The sequence below is a fragment of the Leucoraja erinacea genome, chromosome 29 (genome assembly GCF_028641065.1).
Source record: "Leucoraja erinacea ecotype New England chromosome 29, Leri_hhj_1, whole genome shotgun sequence".
Lineage (NCBI taxonomy): Eukaryota > Metazoa > Chordata > Chondrichthyes > Rajiformes > Rajidae > Leucoraja > Leucoraja erinaceus.
This window is the reverse complement of record NC_073405.1, coordinates 10,014,254-10,039,037: the sequence shown is the minus strand read 5'-3', so window position 1 is coordinate 10,039,037 and position 24,784 is coordinate 10,014,254. Positions and strand designations below refer to the sequence as shown.

Below are 24,784 nucleotides of genomic sequence, written 5' to 3'. Positions count from 1 at the left end.
ATTGTTGTTCAGCCAATTAATTAAGCAAATGTGGACCACCTAAATATCAGGAGAGAGAATGAAAGGATAATTAGAAAAGTCAGGGAATGGACAAATTATGTTTCAGGTCATTCAATCTGAAGCGGGGTCCAGACCTGAAATGACCTCTGTTCGAAGACCGACACAAAAAGCTGGAGTAACTCAGCAGGTCAGGCAGCATCTCTGGAGAAAAGAAATGGGTGATGGTTTCTGGTCGAGACCCTACTTCAGACTCAGGGGAAAGAGAAAAGAGAGACATAGAAAGTCATCTGTCTATTCCCTCCACCGATGCTGCCTGAACTGTTGAGTTCCTCCAGCACTTTGTTTTTCTAAATGCATTCCTCCAGTTTCCCTCTTTACTGTAGAACAAGGAACTTCAGGTGCTGGTTAATACACAAAAGGGCACGCAGTGCAGTTGCAGACAGCATGTCTGGAGAACATGGACTGGTGACGTTTCGAATCGAGACCCTTCTTCAGACAGATGAAGAAGTCCTGAAGATAGGTCAGGACTCGAAACGTCACCTATCCACATTCTCCAGAGATGCTGACTGACCTGCTGAGTCGCTCCAGCACATTGTGTCCTTTTCCCTCTCCACTGATCTGCCTGATCTCGTGATTACATCCTGCATTTCTATTTTGTTTACCGTGCTCTGAAACTCGGCACCCTTTGTTCATTTATCATCAACAACAGCTGAGGTCCAACACGCAGGTATTGTACTTCCTCAGCCATGGCAAAAACTTCCTCTTGTAAAATCGTGGTTTCATTGTAAACAGCTCTTAGCAGTCGTTACCAAATATTGTAGATCAAGCCCTTTGTAACTGAAGAGAATGATTCACTCCTTCACCAGAATACTTTCACCAGAAAGTGATCATTTACAACCTCCTACACCAATCTGCCGCTTTGATCTGAAGATGCAACAAATCCGAGCGCCCTTGTGGTTGGATTTTCATACTTACCGTCTTATTACATGGAAGGAGGCCATTTAGCCCGTCATATCCATGCTGGCTCCCCAGCAGAACAATTGCATCACTCCCATTCCCCCCTCTCAATTCTTTGTAGTCTCTTGAATATCAATAACACAGTCATAGAGTCTTACAGCGTGGAAGCAGGCCATTCGGCCCAACTTGCTCACATCAGCCAACGTGTCCCAGCTACACTAATCCCACCTGCCTGCATTTGGCCCATATCTCTCTAAACCCATCATATCCATGCACCTGCCTAAATGTTTCTTAAACGTTGTAACAGTACCTGCCTCAGCTATCTCCTCTGGCAGCTCATTCCAAATGCCTTCTACCCTTTGTGTACAAATGTTGCCCCTTGGGTTCCTATTAAATCTGGAGGTTCTCATTAGATGTGCAGTTTAGATTGGCACCATGGTTGGTACAGACAATGTGGGCCGAAGGGCCTGTTTCTGTGCTGCACTGTTCAGTGTTCTATGTTCTGGTACTAAACTCTTTGAAGAGAGGCAATTGGTGTAATCAATTTGCTCCTGTTTGGAAATTAGATAATCTTTGTATACAATCACTAGTGACCCTTTTCCCTGTGGCCACCACCAATTCATTCCTGGAACGTATTCCCTTGCACAAGCATTCTGTGCATTTAGCTCACCAGACCTTAAAGACAGTAAACAATCTCTGCTTTCTATCCACATCTCTTCAAAGACATTCTATCTGCCCCCAGACAGTCTGCGTCTCTGTGATCCAAAGTTCATCTGTTAACTTTCAACTCAGCAGGACGTCCTTTGTGCAATTCTTCAATACATTCCATCTTTATAATGAAACTCCGAGGAAGTAACTGTTTACTCCCCCAGTTCCAACTTAGGAAATCGATTAGTTTTATTAGCAGGTTATTTCTAGGAATATAAAATTATTTGGAATCATTGAGGAAATTGTTTGTTTTCGGAGATCTTATTTGCAGATTTCTTTAAAGAGAGATGCAAGCATTGAAACAGGCCCTTCAGCCCTCCATGCCATGCTGACCATCAACCACCTACTCAATTTAGAGACAGCGCATGCACACAGCGCATGCACACAGGCCCTTTGGCCCAACAAGTCCATGCTAACCATCGACCTCCTATTTAGTTCGGAGATAAGAATGGAAACAGGCCTTTCGGCCCATCAAGTCCATGCCGACAATCAAGCACCTAATTAATTTAGAGATAGAGCTTGGACACAGGCCCTTTGGCCCACTGAATCCATACTAGAGGAGTGCATCAACCGAGTCCATCAACCACCTACTTAGTTTACTCTTAATAATGGAAACAGGCCCCTCAGCCCACCGAGACCATGCTGACCATCGATCACCCATACACACGGAATCTACATGATTCCACTTTCCCATCCACTCCCTGCACATTAAGGGCAAATTACAAAGGCCAGTTGTTTACATGGATCCTATACTACTCTAATCTGATTATTAATAACCCATTATCTGTTATTTGCACTTTATCAGTTTATTTATTCCTGTGTGTATATATTTATATTATGGTATATGGACACACTGATCTGTTTTGTAGTAAATGCCTACTATGTTCTGTGGGCTGAAGTCCTATCAGGGACACGTGACAATAAACTGGCTTGAACTTGAACTTGAACTTAATCCAACTTTTTTCTCTCCATATTGTCATCAACTCCCACAGATTCGATGCCTCACCTACATACTAGGGGGAATTTACAGCAGTCGGTTGATCTACCTACTTGTACTTCTTTGGGGTTTGGGAGGAAACCGGAGCAGTGGGAGGAGATCCACAGGCTCACGGGGAGAACCTACAAACAGGCAGCACCCAAGGTCAGGTTTGAACCTTGGTCTCTGAGGCAGCTGCTCTAACGGCTGTACCACTGTGCTGCCCACTTGCAGACATGTCACCAACTCATGGCAGTATTGCATTTGCAACTCCAAATGTCTTTTGGTGCCACTGTATGTCCTGTCCTCACACACATAGAGTCATCGTGTGATAGACACAAAAAGCTGGAGTAACTCAGCTGGACAGGATGCTGGAATCATAGAGTGATACAGTGTGGAAACAGGCCCTTCGGCCCAACTTTCCCACACGGGCCAACATGTCCCAGCTGCACTAGTGCCAGGTGCCTGCGCTTTCAGTCTCTGCCACCTCACATCACATCTGGTGCACAGCTGTTACACTCCACATGTGTCTGTTTTTTTGTAACAACTTGGATCCGATCATTGAAGTCGGTTCATTGAAACATTATAACCTGAAACAGGGCGTAGCGGTAGAGTTGCTGCCTTACAGCGGCAGAGATCCAGGTTGGGTCCTGACCACGGGTGCTGTCTGTACAGAGTCTGTACGTTCTCCCCGCGACCTGTGTGGGTTTCCCCCGGATGAATGTACAAACTCCGTACAGACAGCTCCCGCAGTCCGGAGCGAACCCGGGTCTCCGGCGCTGCGAGGCAGGAACTCCACCGCTGCGCCACCCTGCATCCCCATGGACGGGCTAGATAAGAGGCGTCCAGCATGGAAACGGGCCCTTCAGCCCAAGTCTCTGCTTGTCTCTGCTTTTGGAGCTAATACCAGATTTGCAAGAGCAATGGTCAGAGCAGTTTAGAAGTTTATAAATGCATGCCATCCCTGCTTGCTCGGTTTTAGCACTTGGCGAGACAAATCTACTGTTGTAGGAGCCTTGGTTTAAGATGTGAGGGGAAACATTAATGAGGGAATTAGATAGGGTAGATGCACAGAGTATGTTACCCAGGGAGGGGAATCAAGAACAAGAGGACACGGGTTTAAGGTGAGGGGAGGGGAGGGGGGGGGGGGATTTAATAGGAACCTGAGGGACATGTTTTTCACTCAGAGGGGAGATGAGTATACGGAACCAGCTTCCGGGGGAGGCAGGTACTTTAACATTTAAAATGCATGTGGACAGGTACACGGATCATTGATTAGGCAGTGCGGGTGTCAGTGGTGACGGGGAGAAGGCACGAGAACGGGATTGAGAGGAAAAGATAGATCAGCCTTGACTTGATGGGCCGAATGGTCTAATGCGGCTTCTACAACGTATGTAAGTTTTAGAAGGGCGTTGTGGGGCAAAAGCGGGCAAGTGGGACTTAGGTTAGATGGAGCACCTGGCTCGGTTGGCATGGACATGTTGGGCTGAAGGGCCTGTTTCCACGCTGTACGACTCTATCTAGCCCTTCCATGCAGATGTCGGCGAACCTTCTCCGAGAAGGCTTGTTCATTTTCACAGCGAAGTGCTCCGGGCGCCGTTCCTCCTTCCTCTCTCCCTCTCTTTCTCTCGCCTCTAAATGTTTGCAAATATCTCCCGATTTAGTCGAAGAGGAGGCAAATTGACTGGCGGGGTAAGTCAAATGGGCGTGAGGGTGGGCGGACAATGTCCCAGCAACCGTTTCCTGGAAAGGGCAGTCTGTACCCACCAGATACGTGGTTTTGCAAACCGACCTCTTATAAGAGGCTCCCGACAGAACTCCCTTCAAAGCCTCCACGGATACACGCAGAGGGGACTCGGTCGGAGATAAGAGACACAAATAGGTATACAGACAGATGCTCGCGTTTTCCAGCGGAGATCGTGATCTCGGGGCAAGGACTCTAGAGTGAAGCTCTCAATAATCACAACAGCTCTGTGAAACACCGCGTACCAGGAGAGTCGGTAAGTCCGCACGCAAAACTTGCTGAAATTTAGTGGAACTCTGTAAAATTATAGATAGACACAAACTGCTGGAGTAACTCCGCGGGACAGGCAGCATCACCGGAGAAATGGAATTGGTGACGGTTCGGGTCGAGACCCTTCTTCATATCTGTTACAAGTCACATTATCTGTGGTTTGCACTTTATCAGTTTATTTATTCATGAGTGTATATATTTATCTAGTGGTATATGGACACACTGATCTGTTCTGTAGTCAATGCCTACTATGTTCTGTGTGCTGAAGCAAAGCAGGAATTTCATTGTCCTATCAGGGACACATGACAATAAACTCACTTGAACTTGATTCCTTCACTCCGGGGACGCTGCCTGACCCGCTGAGTTACACCAGCTTTTTGTGTCTATCTTCAATTTTACGTTTAAACCAGCATCTGCTGTCCCCTTCCTCCACACACTCTGTAGCATTATACTGTGTGTGCGTGTGTGTGAGAGAAAGCGGGATATCATAGAACCGGTGTGAACGGTGTGCTCAGTGTGGACTCGGTGGGCCGAATGGCCTGTTTCCACGCTATATCTTGAAACTAGACATCACCAGAAACAGAAGATAGACACAAATAGCTGGAGTCACTCAGCGGGACAGGTAGCATCTCTGGAGAGAAGGAATGGGTGACGTTTCAGGGTCTTCAGACCGTTATCTTCTGCAGTTTGTGCGAATCATTTACTTTCATTACTGCCTGCAGCGTGGATTCAATATTGCTCCACTTTCTAACTTAACTTGTAGTTATGACTGATCGGAACAGTTGTTGATACAGGCGGTGGAAATCAAACGCGTGTTTTAAAGCGAGTTTTAAAGCTGGCTCTGTTTTTAGAGCACGGTCTTATTTCCAAAGTTGTTGCTCGCTGTATAGCTGTATAAAACTAACTGTATAGACCCCAGCAGCCGCGGTTGGTTGGACTTTCTCCCGGGGAGTTAGTTCGCTCTGCCTATTATCGCTGGAGGTCCGGGCTAGTCTCGAAGTCTCTTCCTTTTACTTGGTAGATGTGTTTGGGAGCAAGGTAAACAAAAGTGCTGGGGAAACTCAGCGGGTGCAGCAGCATCTATAGAGCGAAGGAAATAGGGCAACGAAAAGGGGGGGGGGGGGGGGGGGGGGGGGGGGGGGGGGGGACATGATGTTAACCGGGAAGGGTACACTCGGTTGCATTTTTCAGTGATCACTTTTACCAACAAACACGGTCTGAAACAAAAACTCCACCGATACGCGGGGCAGACGAGTTACAACATTCAATGCACCTCCCGGGGTTCAGGCGAGTCTGTAAGAATCGTCCCACTGACACTAATGGTGCGAATAGTAGACGCAAAATGCTGGAGTAACTCAGCGGGTCAGGCAGCATCTGTGAAGGAAAGGTCCCGACCAGAAACATCGCCTTCTCTCCAGAGATTCTGCCTGGCCCGCTGAGTTACTCCAACGTTTTGTGTCTGTCTTCGGTGTAAACCAGCATCTGCAGTTCCTTCCCACATAATGAATGATGTAAGCACTACAACTTAAACCGCAATGTCTTGTTTTTCCGGGGCTGGCTATTTACCGAATGCTGTTTAACCACCCGCGGTTACAATGTTTGTGAGAACCTATGTCCCACGCCCCGATCGTTTGATAATTAGCAAAACATCCAATGCTGTTCAATTTCTTGTTTAGTTTTTAATGTGGAGTGGAACAATGTAGAAAAGAACGAGTAGGTTCTTTCATAGACACAAAAAGCTGGAGTAACTCAACAGGTCAGGCAGCGTCTTTGAAGAAAATGAATAGGCGACGTTTCGGGTCTTCAGACCCAAAATGTAACATATTCCCTTCTCCAGAAATGCTGCCTGACCCGCTGAGTCCCTCCAGCAGTTTATGGTTTGCTCAAAGTGCCAGAATCTGCAGTCCTGTCGTCTCCTGGTTTGATAACACGCTCGAGCTAGTATCAATTATGATTTACCATTAAGACACATAGTGATTGTGCTATAACATCAGGATAAGCGCTCAAGCAAGAAGTCCACGCCCAATGCCAAAGTAGTATCTAACCTACCTATACACACTTATGCACTAGGACAATCATTGACATCAGCTTCAGTGATGAGCTATCCACATGTTGGCAAACACACAAGCTAAATGTTTCACCAATAAACCATATCCCACTGCCACGTGAGAATCTAAATGCCTTTACACAGTTAAACTATGGGTCAACAAAAACTAGGTGTGTAGATGCCAGTATTTCATTGGGGTTATTAAGTGGGCACCTCCATTCACTGATGTTTCGTTGAGTTGGCCCACGACACCTCGGGAAGGCTCAAGAGTTATGGGCCTGTCCCACTTAGGCGATTTTTCAGGCGACTGCAAGAGAATATGCAGACATTGCTTCATAACAAGAGGATTTCAGAATAGGTTCTTCTGCAGTGTTATAGGGCTCTGGCAAGACCACATCCATAGAGAGGTTCTTATGCAGTGTTATAGGGCTCTGGTAAGACCACATCTGGACTATTGTGTACAGTTTTGTGGGGGAAGAGAAACAAAGATTGTAAAACTGAAGCGTCAAATGCAAATGTAATGTCGCCCAATGGCATGAACATTGAATTCTCCAATTTCAGGTTACTCCCCCCATGTCTCTTTCCCTCTCCTCCTGATCTATCTAGATTCTCTCACACACTATCACTCCCTTCCAAACCCCTTTCCCCAACTCGCTGTTCCCCAGTTTGTTTGCTCTCGCCAACATTGCTGCGTCTTCCTATCATGCACACATGCCACCCAGTTTGTTACCCTTCCCCCTCACCCCCACTATTCCCACCTACCCTCCAACATTTCTCCCCCACCATCACCGTCCTTTCCCATCAGCATCCATCGTCTGCTGCCCTTTGCTGTCTCCACCTGTCACCTCCCAGTCTCTGCCTCTGTCTCCTCCCTTCCCACTCCCAGCTCGGTTCGGTCAAGCCATTCACCATCTACCGCTTGCCAGCTTTTACTTCATCCCGCCCTGTCATACGATGCCTGGTCTCAACTCGAAACATCGACCATTCATTTGCGTCTACTGATAGCTCAATTTTTGCTCCAATAAATTGCTCCACTGGTGAAAGATTCAAATGTAGGCAGATGAGATTAGTTTAAGAAGGAACTGCAGATGCTGGAAAATCAAAGGTAGACAAAAGTGCTGGAGAAACTCAACGGGTGCAGCAGCATCTATGGAGCGAAGGAAATAGGCAACATTTCGGGCCGAAACCCTTCTTCAGATTGAGATTAGTTTAACTCGGCATCATGTACCACACGGGCATTGTTGGCCAAAGGGCCAAATCCTGTGTTCTGCTGTTCTATGGTTTATATTCATAAATAAATTCATAATGCAGAATTAGGCCATTTAGCTCATCAAGTCTACTCCGCCATTCAATCATGGCTGATCTACCTTTCCCTCTCAATCCCATCGTCTTGCCTTCTCCCCATAATCCCTGATGAATCAAGAATCTATCAATCTCAGCCTTAAAAAATATCTATTGACATGGCCTCCACAGCCTTCTGTGGCAATGAATTCCGCAGATTCACCACCCACTGACTAGTATATTGGCAGACATTTTCAATAAGGTTAGCATGTCATGCATATTCCTCACTCTTCAATCAAAAGCAAACCAAGAGTTTGATGTACTCCAAGAATGAATGAGATTGAACGCTGGCGCGACTACCTGCTCTCCCTACGAATTGTGTATTGTTGCTGTCCCTACTACTTCTTGTTTTGTTTCATTTTGTTTATATGTTTGTAATTTGTTTATTTTAATCTGTAAAGTGTCCTTGAGAGTCCTGAAGGCGCCCATAATTAAAACGTATTATTATTATGATTATTATTATTAATGGGATTTATATAGATTATTAAAAGGATTAGTATTGACGTGTATTTGAGACTCAGCCAAAGGGCCTGTTTCTAAGTCCTATGACTAAGTAGTGTTGAGATAATAAAGTCATGAGTCATACAGCACAGAAGCGGATCCTAAAACCTAATTTGTTCATGCCACAAAGATGTTCCATCTAAACTAGTCCCATATCCCTCTAATCCTTTCCTATCCAAGTACTTGTCCAAGTGTCTTTTAAATGCTGTTATAGTACTTGCCTCAATTACTTCCTCTGGCAGATCGTTCCATATACCTACTGCCCTCTGAGTGAAAATGTTGCACTTCAGGTATGTATTAAAACAATCTGAAGAAGAGGCCTGACCTGAAACATCACGTATCCATGTTCTCCGGGACAGACACAAAAAGCTGGAGTGACTCAGCGGGTCAGACAGCATCTCTGGAGAAAAGGAATAGATGGCGTTTCGAGTCGATACCCTTCTTCAGTCTCCTGGGATGTTGCCTGACTCGCTGAGTTTCTCCAGCATTTTGAGTCTTTCCTTGTGTTAAATCTTCCCACCTTTAACCTATGCCCTCTTGTTTTTGATTCCCCTAGCCTACTTAATAAACTGTGCATTCACTCAATCTATTCCTCTCGTGGTGTTATACACCTCCATAAGATCACTCCTCATCCATTTTGTGCACCAAGGAATGAAGTCCAAGCCTGCCCAACCTCTCCCTATAGTTCAGCCCCTCAAGTCCTGGTAATATCTTTGTAGATCTCCACTGCAGCTTAGTTACATCTTGAGATAGAAACAAGATCTGAGCTGTAGTGTAGGATGTTCTCGAGAGCTACGAAAGGGACAGAAGGCGGAGTTTAAAATCCTCCTGTGAAATCTGTTAATTTGTGACCGGTTCCCAGAACTGAGTATGGAAGGATAGATCATCATTCAAGTACTTAACAGATGCTTTTCATGGGGGAAAACGGAAATATCCGCTCCATCCCGGCCCCTACATGGCTCTTTCCCAGGCTATATCGATGGATGATGCTGGCAAGGCCACAAAGAATAGACAATTGCCCAGAGTTGGTGAATCGAGGACCGGAGGACATAGATTTATGGTGAAGGGGAAAAGATTTAATAGGAATCTGAGGGGTAGCTTTTTCACACAAAGGGTGGTGGGTGTATGGAACAAGCTGCCAGAGGAGGTAGTTGTGGCAGGCACTATCCAGAAGTTTACAAAACAGTTAGACAGGTACATGGATAGGACCTGGGACATTGTGGGAGCATGGATAGGACAAATTTGGAGAGATATGGACCAAACGCGGGCAGGTGGGACTGGTGTGGCTGGGACATGTTGGCCGGTGTGGGCAAGTTTGGCCGAAGGGCTGTTTCTACACTGTATCACTCAATTACTCTATACAAATCATTACTACGTGCAGCTCTCTCTATCTCTCGAGCTATAAAAAAAATGGTTGGTTTTATAAAACTGTTTTTGACTATAGGTTAAGACATAGAGTTGAGACATATGTTGAGTCTGGCCTTTTCTCTGGAATGTGGGAAGTTGAGGGGAGACTTGATACAAGTATATAACATTATGAGGGGCAGGATGTTTCCCAGGATGGAGATGTCAGAATAGTGGATATGCTATAGCTTTACGGGTGAGAGAAGTAACATTGCAAGGAGTATTGCGTACAGTTTTGGTCTCCAAATCTGAGGAAGGACATTATTGCCATAGAGGGAGAGCAGAGACGGTTCACCAGACTGATTCCTGGGATGTCAGGACTGTCTTATGAAGAAAGACTGGATAGACTTGGTTTATACTCTCTAGAATTTAGGCGATTGAGAGGGGATCTTATAGAAACTTACAAAATTCTTAAGGGGTTGGACAGGCTAGATGCAGGAAGATTGTTCCCGATGTTAGGGAAGTCCAGGACAAGGGGTCACAGCTTAAGGATAAGGGGGAAATCCTTTAAAACCGAGATGAGAAGAACTTTTTTCACACAGAGAGTGATGAATCTCTGGAACTCTCTGCCACAGAGGGTAGTTGAGGCCAGTTCATTGGCTATATTTAAGAGGGAGTTAGATGTGGCCCTTGTGGCTAAGGGAATCAGGGGGTATGGAGAGAAGGCAGGTACGGGATACTGAGTTGGATGATCAGCCATGATCATATTGAATGGCGGTGCAGGCTCGAAGGGCCGAATGGCCTACTCCTGCACCTAATTTCTATGTTTCTATGTTTCTATGTGCTGTGTGATTTTTTTTTACACTGAGGGTGGTGTGTGCCTGGAACACAGTCCCAGGGATGATGAGGGAGGCAGATATGATAGTAGCATTTTTGAGCATTTAGGGTATTATTTATTTAAATCATCGAAAACATTAGCGACGCAGAGGTGCTGGTTTCCCGACGGCCTTACCTTACAATGCTATGTACGACAGTGACGGGAACTTCTACTGAAGTAGGGACATGGATATGCAGAGAACGGAGCGATATGGATTACATGCAGGCAGAGGAGAACAGTTTGACTTGGCATCATACACAGCATAGATAGTGTGGGCTGAAGGGCCTGTTCCTGTGCTTCTATGCTCTATACGGTCGGGTCAGTAATGAGCTGGTCACTGCAACTCAACTCTCTTTATGAGCTTGCTGACCTATTAATCTCCCTTCTTCCTGGGAATTTTATGTTTATTCCTAACCAATACACAGCAAAGAGAAAATGAAAGATTTAGGGAGTCTTTGTACTAAGAAAATAAACATTTAAAAAATATTTAATCTTAGTTGCAATCTTGACTGTTTGATGACTTACAACTTTCAAATGAACTCTAGATCTGGCCTTAAACCTTTCCTATCCAAGTGGCTTTTAAATGCTGTTCTCATATCTGCCTCAGTCATGGCCCTGTCCCACTTAGGCGACTTTTTAGGCGACTGCAGGAGACTTTGCAGTCGCCACATGTTCGCGGGTGGTTGCCGGACAATCGCCTTCATGGTCGTGAGGAGTTCCTACATGCCGGGAACTAGTTGCGGCCTCATTATAGTCGCCGAGAATTTTTCAACATGTTGAAAAATTAGTGGGGACTGGAATGAAGTTGCCATGGAGAGTAGCGAGAATTCTCGAGCGTAGGTGGGTTGCAAGGAGGTCCTAGAGGTTTGCCAGGAGGTTGGAGGTTCTCGGAGGTTCTCGTAGGTTGGAGCCGGTGCTGACTGGTGAATTTAATTGGCTTATTGCGGGAAAAAAAGGCAAGCAGTAGTTTTCGGAACCAAGGAACTGACTGGTAATGTTAAATGTCCGCCAAGCTTCACAGCCGTGTATCTCTGGCTTCTTAAATGTTGTCTCCACTCTTTCTCCCCCCTTCTTCCCTCTCTTTTAAATGACTTACCTAGCACTGTGCTTTAGCTGTCTTAATTACAGCGCCAACCTTCCTGCTCATCGCGGTGTGTGTCTGTATCACCTTGGCTTTTCACCCTGGGGATTTGTTAGACAGCGCTCCCCCGCTTGCCCTGGCCCCTGGTGTTGCGATGTGTTTGTGTGTGTTCCACTTTGACAGTCGCCGGCAGTCTGCTGAAAAATCGCCTAAGTGGGACAGGCCCATTACTTTCTCTGTAAGCTCGTCCCATATACCCACTACCCTCTGCGTGAAAAAGTTGCCTCCAAGTTCCTATTCAAATTTTCCCTTGTCCCTTTAAACCTATACCTTCTAGTCTTGATTCCCATACTGTGGGTAAAAGACTCTGTGTATCTACCCTATCCATCCCCCTCATAATTTCATACACCTCTATAACATCAGCCATCAGCACCCTGCGCTCCAAGAAATAAATACCTAGCCTGGATAAACTCTCCCGACAGCTCAAGTCCTGGTGAACCTTCTCTTCATCTGTGCCAGTTTAAGGGCATCTTTCCTATAGCAGGGTGACCAAAACCAAACACAATCAATTATGAAGCATAGCCTGTGCAATGTCCAACTCATGCTCCCACATTGAGGAGTCCAGCATTAAAACCTGCTTTGTGCTTCTTAATTTTTTTGTTATACAGCGTGGAAACAGGCCCCTCGGCCCACCAAGCCTATGCCAACCAGTGATCACCCTGTACATTAGCTGATGATTTACAATTTGCAGAAGCCCATTTACCCATAAACTTGTACGTCTTTGGAGAGTGGGAGAAAGCTCAGCGGTTACAGGGGAAACGGACAATCTCTGTACAGACAGCACCCTTAGTCAGGATCGAACCCAGGCCTCTAGCATTGTAGGGCAGCACCTCTACCGCTGCACCACCGCGACACCCTGCTGTCTCCACCGTGTACGGAAATATCCAAAGTGCTGACAGTGGACAAATGCCAGTAGCCCCTCCAACTAGAGGGTGGGCATTTCCATGATATGTGTTTTTATTTTATTATCAGCCAATATCCAGCGTTATTTGTGATTCCTTCCTTGTTTTTTTAATTCCTCACCATTTGAGAGCTGCATCTGATCACGTGGAGATTGTTGGTCCTCGCAGTGAATCATCTGTATTCAATCGTGGAAAATTTTCTTGTGCAATTAAAACATTGTTCAGTGATTGTTGAGTAACTTCTCTTGAATATTCATTTCGATGAATTTTGTGGTTCATGGTGTAATTTTCCAATCCCGTCCTGCAGGTCAAACTGCAATGTAAATTTGGCAATTTCCGGGCAAACTATTTTAAAGTAGTTTATTATCAATCATAGAGTCATACAACAGACCCTCCAGCCCAACTCTTCCATGCCTTCCAAGATGCCCCATCTAAGCTAGTCCCATTTATCTGTGTTTGGCCCATATCCCTCTCAACCTTTCTTATCCATGTGCAAATCCAAATGTCTTTTAAATGCTGTTAAAGTACCTGCCTCAATTACGTCCTCCGGCAGCTTGGTCCATACACGCACCACCCTCTGAGTGACAAAGTCGCCCCTCAGTTTCCTATTAAATCTATCCACTCTCACCTTAAACTGATGTCCTCTGGTTTTTGATTCTCTTTGCCCTGGGTAAATGACTCTGTGCATTCACCCTATCTATTCCTCACATGTTTTTATACACCTCTGCGGGATTATCCCTGAGCATCCTGCACTCCAAGAAATAAAGACCTAGCCTGCCCAACCTCTCCCTGTAGTTCAGGCCCTGGTCACATCCACAAAAGTCTTCTTTGCACCCTTGCCAGTTTAATGGCAGCTTTAGAAACTTTTACAAAACATACATCCGGTTTCCAATGCGTACAAAGTATTGAGCAAATTTCTAACTCTTCAATATCTTTATAGTTTTTAATATGGATTGGCAGGAATGTATGTTACTCCAGGATAGAGATGAAAAGGGTGGCAGACAAGGAGAGAAATGTAAACCCCAGGAGAGGGGTGTTCATTGAAGGGGACAGGAAGAAAGGAAGGGGGGGGGGGAAGAGGGGTAACAATGCCATTGAAAGAAATTACACTGCCCTCCCTGTGTTAGCTTTATAGACGTATAGAGAGCTATTCAGCTCCTTCTATATTGTGTCTTCAGTCTCCAGAACAAGGGGTCACAGTTTAAGGATAAGGGGGAAGTCTTTTAGGACCGAGATGAGAAAAACATTTTCACACAGAGAGTGGTGAAGCTGTGGAATTCTCAGCCACAGAAGGTAGTCGAGGCCAGTTCATTGGCTATATTTAAGAGGGAGTTAGATGTGACCTTTGTGGCTAAAGGGATCAGGGGGTATGGAGAGAAGGCAGGTACAGGATACTGAGTTGGATGATCAGCCATGATCATATTGAATGGCGGTGCAGGTTCGAAGGGCCGGATGGCCTACTCCTGCACCTATTTTCTATGTTTCTATGTTTCTATTGTAAGATCCCATATTATGTACGACTGTGGGCTCCTTTATTATAATTTAGTTTAGAGATACAGCGCGGAAACAGGCCCTTCGGCCCACCGGGTCCTCAGCGACCAGCGATCCCCGCACATTAACACTATCCTACACCCACTAGGGACAATTATTACACTTACCAAGCCAATTAACCTACAAACCAGTACATCTTTGGAGTGTGGGAGGAAACCGAAGATCTCGGAGAAAACCCATGCGGGTCACGGGGAGAACGTACAAACTCCGTACAGACAGCGTCCGTAGTCAGGATCAAACCCGGGTCTCCGGCGCTGCATTCGCTGAAAGCAGCAACTCAACCGCTGAACCACCGTGACTGCCTTTCCTGCAGAATATAAATATTTGCCTTGAAGGGAATGGGACTAATTTATGGGATGAGAATGTCTGATACACAACTAGGTTTACTTTTCCGATTGAGAAAAAATGAAGGATGAACTCATTGAAACATAAATTTCTGAAGGGTCCTGGGTGGTGCTGTAAGAACGTCATTCTAGTGGACGTCTTGTGTGGCCAACATTATACAGCCCCTTCTGCCCCCGTATATTATAAATAATTTCAGCCGTCTGCATGTCCCGCTGTCTGAAGAAGGGTCCCGACCCGGAATATCATGTCCTTTCCCTCCACAGATGCTGCCTGACCTGCTGAGTTCCTCCAGCACTATGTGTTTTGCTGAAGAATCCAGCACCTGCAGTTCCTTGTGACTTCACATTTCTTGCTCTTGTTTTTCTGTGGGATTCGAACTGTGGGATTCGAGGTCAAAAGTGTTGTGTGGTGATTGTGTTAGTCTTATGTGATGTGAGTTTGTCTATTTACTGGTTTGATTAATTACATTTTTTTTGCTGTTTGAAACTAATGCTGTTTGAAATCTGGGATAAAAAGAGAAAATAATTGAAACACTCAGAAGATTGGGCAGTCACTGTGAAAAGACAAACAGTTCAATATTTTAGTCTGGTTCCTTGGCCAGAACTCAACATTGTCCCATTAGTTTGAGATCAGTAACTTTATTTCTCTGTTTTTACCACTTCTGATGAAATTCAGATGCTGTCTGGTTTCGGGGGGTATTGGCTGTAAGGAGGAGTTGGACAAACTTGGATTGTTTTCTGTGGAATGTCAGTGTCTGCGGGTAGACCTGATTGAAGTATTTAAAATTATGAGAGGCGCAGTAAGGCATAGACAGTCAGAACCTTTTTTCCCCAAGGCTGGAAATGTCTAAGACCAGAGGGTGGCACGGTGGAGCAGCGGTAGAGTTGCTGCCTCACAGCGAATGCAGCGCCGTAGACCCGGGTTCGATCCCGACCACGGGTGCTGTCTGTACGGAGTTTGTGCGTTCTCCCTGTGACCTGTGAGGGTTTTCTCCGAGATCTTCGGTTTCCTCCCACACTCCAAAGATGTACAGGTTTGTAGGCTAATTGGCTTGGTGAATGTAAAAAATGTCCCGAGTGGGTGTAGGATGGTGTTAATGTGCGGGGATCGCTGGTCGGCGCGGACCCAGTGGACCGAAGGGCCTGTTTCCGCGCTGTGTCTCTGAAACTAAATAAAAAACTAAGGTCATAGCTTTAAGGTGAGAGTTTAAAGGAAATGTGCAGGGCCAGTTTTGACACAGAAGGAAATGAGTGCCTGGAACGAGCTGCCAGGGGAGGAGGTGGTGGTGACAGATACGATAGTGGCATTTAAGAGGCTTTTAGCTAGGCATGTGGATACGCAGATAAAGAAGGGATGTGGATTACGTGCAGGCAGAGGAGATTAATTGAATTTGGCATCATGTCGGCAAGAACTTTGTGGGCTGAATGGCCTGACCCCGTGCTGTACTGTTCTCTGTTCGATGCTGCTGGAGATCTGAAATAAAAACAGAATATACTGGGAAAAACTCAGCAGCTCAGGCAGCAGCTGTGGATAGAGAAACAGTTCAACATTTCAGTCTGGGACCCTTTGCCAGAACTCAAAGTTGTTGCATTCTTTTCTGTTCAAAGCTTTACTGGTTGTTCAGTAACTTTATTTCTCAGTAGTGGTGTTAGGGTTTCTGTTCTTTGCAATCGGTGGTCTGTTGCCAAGTGTCTTTAAGCCCCTTAGAAACATGGAGCATGTTAATTGTCACAATTGCAGTTACTGCCATGTGATGACAGTGCATTGATTCATCTTCCATTAGAAATCAAAACAATTGTATAGATTCATAATCATAGAGTGATACAGTATAGAAACAGGCCATTCATCCCAACTTGCCCACACCGGCCAACATGTCCCAGCTACACTAGTCCCACTTGCCCGCATTTGGTCCATATCCCTCCAAACCTGTCCTATCCATTTACAAAGAATGTTTAGTAGAGTGTTCAATTTGTTCATGATACATGTATTTTTTTTATTTCTATTTATTTTTCATGCACACTGAATGGACACTGGTTGAGCAACGTTTTTTTGTTTCCTCTGGGTATGCGAATACTCAGGAAATGACAATAAAGATATACAATACAATACAATACAATACCTGGCTAACTGTTTCTTAAATGTTGGGATAGTGCCTGCCTCAACTACCTCCTCTGGCAGCTTGTTCCATTCACCCACTACCCTTTGTGTGAAAAAGATACCCCTCAGACTCCTAACAAATGTTTTCCCCATCGCCTTAAACCTATGTCCTCTGGTCTTCGATTCACCTACTCTGGGCAGGAGATTCTGTGCATCTACCCAATCTAACCCTTTCATAATCTTATACACCCCAATAAGATCACCCCTCATCCTCCTGCGTTCCAAGGAATAGAGTCCCAGCTGACTCAAGCTCTCCCAGTAGCCCTGGCTGTAGGATGCAGGATGTATGTTATGAATCACAATACTCGGGCAATCAGTCTGAGTCAGGCTGACATCTTGCTTGCTTTCAAATCGAACGTGACCCTTTAAAAACTGCTTTGGTTGAATCTATCAGATTTGGAGATCTTAAAAAGAGCTCATTTCGGAGAGCTCAGTTCTTAGAACTTTGTAGTGATGCTGTCCAACAAACCAATCACTAATTACAGCTTAGCTTAAAACTAACTTGTTTTTCTTACTTAAGCAACTTTTGGAGGTGCATGAATATGCAGGGGATGAATGGATATGGATCATGTGCAGGCAGAAAGGACTTGTTCTTCGCATCCTGTTCAACACAGACATTATGGGCCGAAGGGCCTCTTCCTTTGCTGTACTGTTCTATGTTCTCAGTTCTGATGAAGAGTCTTTGAGCTGCCAGGTTGATTCTATTTCTCTTTCCACAGATGCTGCCTGATCAGCGGAGAATTTCCAGCAGTTTCTGCTTTTATTTCACCATTAAATCATACTGAAATCACCTGTGGCTCAATTTTCAAAAACATGTAAACTCAAATAATTTCCATCTGCACTTTCATCTGGTTAAAAAACACCAATTATGAACAAGTTTTTTATAAATATCTCTACGTGTTGAAGTTAAATGGGAAGATGAGTATTTTAAAATGGTTTAAATACTGCAGATGAGCACAAAGAGATACAGCTGGTAGAGCCACAGTATCACAGCGCCAGAGACCCGGGATCGATCATGACCTCGGTTGCTGTCTGTGTGGTGGGGTGGAAGATTGCAACCTTCACGTGGTCCGCCCTGTTTTGACGAATGCAACCAACCCAGCGTGCACAGTCAAATAAGATCAAATAGAACAAGTTGTCCTACAACTCTAGGCTGTGCACTCCATACGCAAGAAGAAGAAGAAGTCCCTGTGGTGTTTGCACGTTCTCCCTGTGATTGCGTGGGTTTCCTCCGGGCACTTTGGCTTCCTCCCACATCTGAAAGATGTACTGGTTTGTAGGTTAATTGTCCCCTGTAAACTCCCCCTAGTGTGTAGAGAGCGCACGAGAAAGTGGGATAACATAGAACTAGTGTGAACGGGTGATTGATTAAAGGTCATTGTGGACTCAATGGGCCGAATTGCCTGTTTCAATGCTGTACCTTTCAATCTAAAATTGGAAATGCATTCTCGGCCAAACAAATTGGATTGCTGGTGCATGTTTTTTTAATGTGGCATGGGTGAAAAGTCAGTAACACGATCATTATAGCAAGCCCAGCACACATTGAGTTTGAGTTGAGTTTATTGTCACGTGTACCGAGGTACAGTAAAAAGCTTGTGTTGCGTGCTAACCAATCAGCGGAAAGACAATACATGATTTCAATCGAGACAACTACAGTGTATGGATACATGATAAAGGCAATTGTGTGAATAACCTTCACTACAAGATAAAGCCAGTAAAGTCCGATCAAAGATAAGCCGAGGGTCACCGATGAGATAGAGAGTAGTCTCTAGTTGTTGGTAGGATGGTTCAGTTGCCTGATAACAGCAAGGAAGAGACCAGGACTGCCAGCTCTCATGCATTGAGCGTGAGAATCACGCATTTCGCCAAATTCTCACTCTCTCACGTTGATCACAAATTTCTCACACTCTGTCGTGAGAAATTCTGTGATCAACAAAAATTTCAAAACTCATATCAACTGCATGGGCCACCGGTGTTGGAGAGCTGGGGCTGAGGGAGGGATGGAAGCAGAAGCAGCGGCGGGGACAGATGCGGACGGGGAGCCGGGGCTGGCGAATGCTTGTCGGGCTGGCGAGTGTTTGCCATGGAGCAGCCTCAGTGCAAGAGTCTCAGATCATCGGAGGCGTTGGAAGCTTTGCACCGCTACCGTAAGAGTCACTGTGCCGAATTCTCCCAGGTGACTGGCATGGACTAGGCTGCGGCTCGGTGTATCCTGGAGGACAACCAGTGGCTTCTGGAAGTAAGTACCAGGCACTGAGCAGAAACAGTGGAAGATAGTGGCCTTCAAATGGCGGTGGTTGGTGAAAGCATCCTGCTTGCCTGCTAGATTTTCACTTACTGTAACTGCAGGAAAAATGTTCCCGATGTCGTGGGAGTTCAAAATCAGGGGTCACAGTTTAAGAATAAAGGCTAGGCCAGTTAGGGCTGAAATGGGACAAACTTTCTTCACTCAGAGAGTTGTGAATCTGTGGTATTCTCTGCCACAGAAGGCAATTAATTCACTGGATCTTTTCAAGAGAGAGTTACATTTAGCTCTTGAGGCTAGCGAAATCAAGGGATATGAAAACAGGAAAGAGATACTGATTTTAGATGAACAGCCATGATCATAACAATCAAAACAAAGATCTTTTTATCATTGTGTTATGAATATCACAGAAAATATCATGTACTCTCAAGATCACATTTAGTAGAATAATACTGCTTAAATATATAGTTATTGGACTTTGCATTTTGGAAAAGTCCCAGCTGAGAGGAAGACGGCAAAATACTGAAAATATTGCGGGGTGAAAATTACTTCAGGACAGTTTGTTAGGAAAATGAAGGAAATGGTAACAGAATACTTACACAGCGGATTGAGTATAATTTTACGGATGAGAAATTGTGTTCAACCAATTGACAACTTCTTTGACAAAGCAACTAGCATGTTAGATAACAAGAAAGCCAATGGATTACCGCATTAGATAAGCAACTATGGACTTGAACATAATAGGTTACGTCCAGGGGGTCAGATATGGGGCTTTAAGTGTGGGGTTTATTGTCAGTGCAGAGGGGCTAGGAGCAAAGCCAAGTGTGCATCCAGAGTCTAGGTCTGGAATAGTACTAGGTGAGCAGTCAAAGCTGGGACAATGGGAGTGTTCAGCACTGCGAACATAAGCAGGTAAGCAGCTATGATCAGGGTAGAATAGGGGAGTAGGTGTAAGGCTGGACTCAGGGTCAGAAATGAGAGAAGGTATGCAACTGGGGTCAGGGTCAGGAGTAGTACCAGGTGTGCAGTGAGACCCAGGTTGGTCAACATGGGCCAAATGTTTGATTACAATCTGATTTCCATTTATGAATATACAAAGATCATTCATGTGTTGATCAGAGCCTGGCTCTACTGTGAAATGTAATTTAGCCTAACCTTATTCATAGCTAATCCAAATTAAAGCATAAACATTGCATTCAAGTGTGTTAAAATACTCGCTACAGTATGCACCAGATTGCACAATTTCAAGCTGAAAAATGCAAAAGCTCCGTACCAATGGGAGGGGGAGGGACACCCTCCCCTACACCCCCCCCCCCCCCCCCCCCCCCCCCCAAACTAACCCAAAACACACAGAACTGACAGTAAAGTGAATTACTATGGTGTAACGTGGCTTTGATCAGGGCCCTGCCTACACACCAGTCTAAACCACATGCAGGAAATCAGTGGGTGCAGTTTCACACGTTCACTATCTGGGGCATCATCTTCATGCAGCCTTGTTTGTTTTCATGGAGCAAGTTAGTAGAGCGTTTGCCTGGTACCTTCAAAATGAGGAACTGCGGCTGTAAACGCAGCTGTGTAAGCACAACACAGGCAGAGGCAGAGGCAGAGATAGACAAATTCTTGATTGAACGGGTGTCAAGGGTTAAGGGCCTGTCCTACTTTCATGACCTAATTCACGACCTCTGCCCAGTTTGCCTTTGACTCATACTCGCAGCATGGTCGTCACGAGGTCGTAGGAGATTGTATGTAGGTCGTAGCAGGCCGTGATGCTAGTCGCAGGTACTCGTGGAATCAAGTAGGTCGGGGCGTTTTTTCTAGCCCGATGAAAAATGTCCACGAGTAAAAAAGGTTGTGAAATAGGTTGTGAAAGTGGGACAGGCCCTTTATGGGGAGAAGGCAGGAAAATGGGATTAGCAATCAGCCATGATTGAATGGTGGAGTGGACTCGATGGGTCAAATGGCTTAATTCCACTCCTATAACTTGTGGACATTGAACAGTAGTTGTGCCCTTCGACCCATAAAGTCTGTGCTGAACGTGATGCCAAGTTAAACTGATCTCATCTGCTTGCACGTGCTCCATATCCCTCTATTCACTGCATATCCACGTGCCCATCTAAAGGACTTATATGCCACTATCATATCTGCCTTCACCACCACCACCACTGACAGAACATCCCAGGCACTCGTTACTCTCTGTGTAAAGAAAATTGTGCCGCCGCACATCACCTTTAAACTTTGCCCCTCTAATGTCGAACAATGTCATCCAGTCTTTGACATCTTCCATCCTGGGGAAAAAAGGTTCTGACTGCCTACCTTATTTATGCCTTTGCTAATTTTTTATACTTATCTCCTTTAAACCTCGCCCCACTCACCTCAATGCTGTGCCCTCTCATCTTTCACATCTTCCACCCTGAGGACAAGCTTCTGGCTGTCTAAAAAGACACAACAAGAAGGGTGCCCGACACGAAACATCACTATCTATGTTCTCCAGAGATGCTGCCTGACCCGCTGAATTACTCCAGCACTTTGTGTCCTTAGTTTGTAAACCAGCATCTATAGTTCCTTGTTTGTTACATTCTGACTGTCTACCCTATCTATGCCTTTCATAATCTTTCAGTCTTCCTCTCACCATTGGTGTAAAAACACTTGCCCGGCACATCTCATTTAAACTCTGCCCCTCTCACCTTAAACCAATACTATAGCTATGTCCTTGAAATACAGTATATTGTGATTGTCCACTCTATCTTTGCCACTCATATCTTTACTTTATTCAATTTATTTTTTTTGATTAGGCGTACAGTGCGGAAACAGGTCCTTCGGCCCAACGAGTCAGCACCGACCAGCGATCCTCACAATTTAACACTATCCTATACACACTTGGGACAATTTACATATACACCAAGCCAATTAACCTACAAACCTGTGTGTCCTTGGAGTGTGGGAGCAAAACCGAACATCTCGGAGAAAACCCACGCGGTCATGGGGAAAACGCACAAACTCCGTACAGACAGCACCTGTAGTAGGGATTGAACCCCTGTCACTGTAAGACAGCAACTCTACCGCTGTGCCACCATGGCTGCCCATATACCTCTGTGATCATTGTCTGTTGTGCCTCCTTTAGTCAAGGGGAGACAACCCTTGCTCACTGGACCACAGATGAAAGTGGAGCAACATGTTGAACGTGGTAGTTAGCTGGCCATGAAGTGGATGTGGTGTGGGAGCTCATCTGATCTTCTTTGGTTGAGATGAGGATTGTGCTCCCTTGAAGAAAAAATTGGACAAAGAGGCACCTACGGCCAAATACGTGCCCCTATGCAGACCTGGGATGACAGTGGCAAGCTGCCAATGTAGCCCACCAGAGTCTTCAATGCTCTGCTCCATCAACAAGTAGTCTCACCACTTCCCGTTGCCACTATCACCAGCAACATCTTGGAGGTTACCACTGACCAGAAACTGACCTGGACCGAGGCCTTAATTACTTCTCACAGCATCGATAAAGCAGTCAATATAATCAACAACTTGTCCTACCCCAGTCACTCATTCTCTCTGGCCCTGTCTGGCGGAAGGTACAGAAGCTTGAAAACATCCATCATCAGGCTCAGGAACAGCTTCTTCCTCTCTGTTAGCAGGCTTCTGAATGGTCCTTCCATAAGTTAGGGTACTGACCGATTCACTTCCAGCCCATTGCAGATATTAGAGTCTGTCAAAGGAACTGGTGCACTTCCATGAAGAGCGCTCTGTATCTTCCTCTTTGCTCTACCTATTCTACTTGAGTTAGGCTCGCTTATATTTGTATATTATTATCTGATATGATTGGATAGGACGCAAACCAAACCTTTTCACTGTACAGGTTCACAACCTTTTATCTGAAAACCTTGGGAGCAGACACTTTTCGGATTTCGGAATTTTTCGGATTTCGGAATGGAAGATTTGTAGCGTAGATTTTAACGTTTTTTAGATAGAACATTACAGGGGACCGGGTGGCTCAGTGGTAGAGTGCTCGGCTCATGGCCGCAAGGTCGCGGGTTTGCACCTCGATCCCGGCAGTTACTCGGTGAGGGAGGTAGCGCTCTCTTGTCACCCTAGCGGGGCTACATGGCCTTAGGTGGCCTAGCTCGGGGATTCTTGATTCCCCCGAATAAATAATTTAAAAAAAGATAAAACATTAAGTAAAACTTTAAACATAAACTGGCTCAAACTATAAAAACACATGAAAATATACTTACATGCAGTAGCCAGTCCGATGATTTTCAGGGCCCTCGGCTCTTGCCGTGAAAGATGGAACCCCAGCGTTGGGTGAAACAATTCCTCAGCGGCTTGGAAAGTCTGGAGCGGCTGCCTCCTCCACAGAGACCGGGGCACTCGTAGCCCTCAGGCCGCACCGGTTGGAACTCCGACCCCGGCGAACTCGATCCCTGGCTCCGCGGCGCTCCAAATCCAGCGTCGCCCACGGCCGGACGCCCGGACAGCCCCAGCTGCGCGATGTTGGGAGTCGGCGGCCACAGCGCTCCGGAGCCAGGGATCATGTTCGCCAGGGTCGGAGCTCCAACCGGCATCGCCCGCTCCCCGCTGGTATCCCAGCGCTGCGCCGCCACTGCCGCCGAAGCTGTAGTCCCGGCCAGTCCCGACAGGAAACGCCGCTCCACTCTCGATGGTAGGCCGCGAGGACGGGGCGAAGAAGCAGCTTGGAGGGATACTGCCTCTCTGACCGAGGAGACTAAGAAGTTTCCCCCCCCCCCCCCCCCCCCCCCCCACCCACCACATAAAAGACCTCCAAACTAACTGACTAACATTTAAGCAATGATTTACAGATGTTTAAGTAGCTACAGTAGTACAGTAGTGCAGACCTGGGTTGACCGTGGGTCCGTTCGAGTCAAGTTTGGCGCCAAACGCGAGCTTTGGTGGCAGACGACATCCTGGAAAAAATTTCCGTTTTCGGAGCTTTTCGGTTTTCGGAATTTCGGATAAAAGGTTGTGAACCCTGTACCTCGGTACAGGTGACAATGCCAAATATAAGCCTGCCTAATATCACTTTTTATGGCAGTGTTTATGTTATAAGACATAAACACTCCTTTTAGTTCTTCTCTGTTACTGCAGGTCATTCCTGGAAGCTCTAAACCTTTCAAATATTCCATTCCCAGTCTTCACAGAGACAGACCCCCAACCACGATTCCTTAAATCTCCCTTGTATAAAAATATTTTAACAACATTTAGTTATTTGTTTTGCTGAAGGAAAAAACTATATCAAAGGGCATTCATTGGTTTGCATACAACTCAACGCACATTGGTTTATACTGTGGACGGCTCGATTGTAATCATGTATCGTCTTTCCATTGACTGGATTGCATGCAAGAAAAACATTTTCACTGTATCTCGGTACACATGACACTAAACAAAACTAAATTACACTAAACTAATAACGTCTGCTTATTTAATGTATTCATAGGGAATTATTCTGCCCTATTTCAAGTGACGTCTTAATTGAGGGCAACACAGTGGAGCAGATGGCAGAGCTGATGCCTCACGGTGCTAGAGGCACGGGTTCAATCCCGACCTTGGATCCAGTCAGTGTGGAGTTTGCATGTTCTTCCTGTGACCACATGGGTTACTTCCGGATGTTCCAGTTTTCTCCCTCGTCCCAAAAACGTGCACCGTTTTAGGTTACTTGGCTTTTGCAA

At 45.7% G+C, this 24,784-nt stretch overlaps 1 protein-coding gene across 1 annotated transcript in view; it reads left to right on the top strand.

Annotated features, from left to right (window-relative positions):
- The first annotated feature begins 3,997 nt into the window (after positions 1-3,997).
- The window catches only part of tbxa2r (thromboxane A2 receptor), a 36,445-nt gene continuing 15,658 nt past the window's right edge, over positions 3,998-24,784 (top strand). Inside the window, exon 1 of the mRNA XM_055658573.1 lies at positions 3,998-4,641. The gene's annotated coding sequence lies outside the window, so the exon portion shown is untranslated. The remainder of the gene's footprint in view (positions 4,642-24,784) is intronic.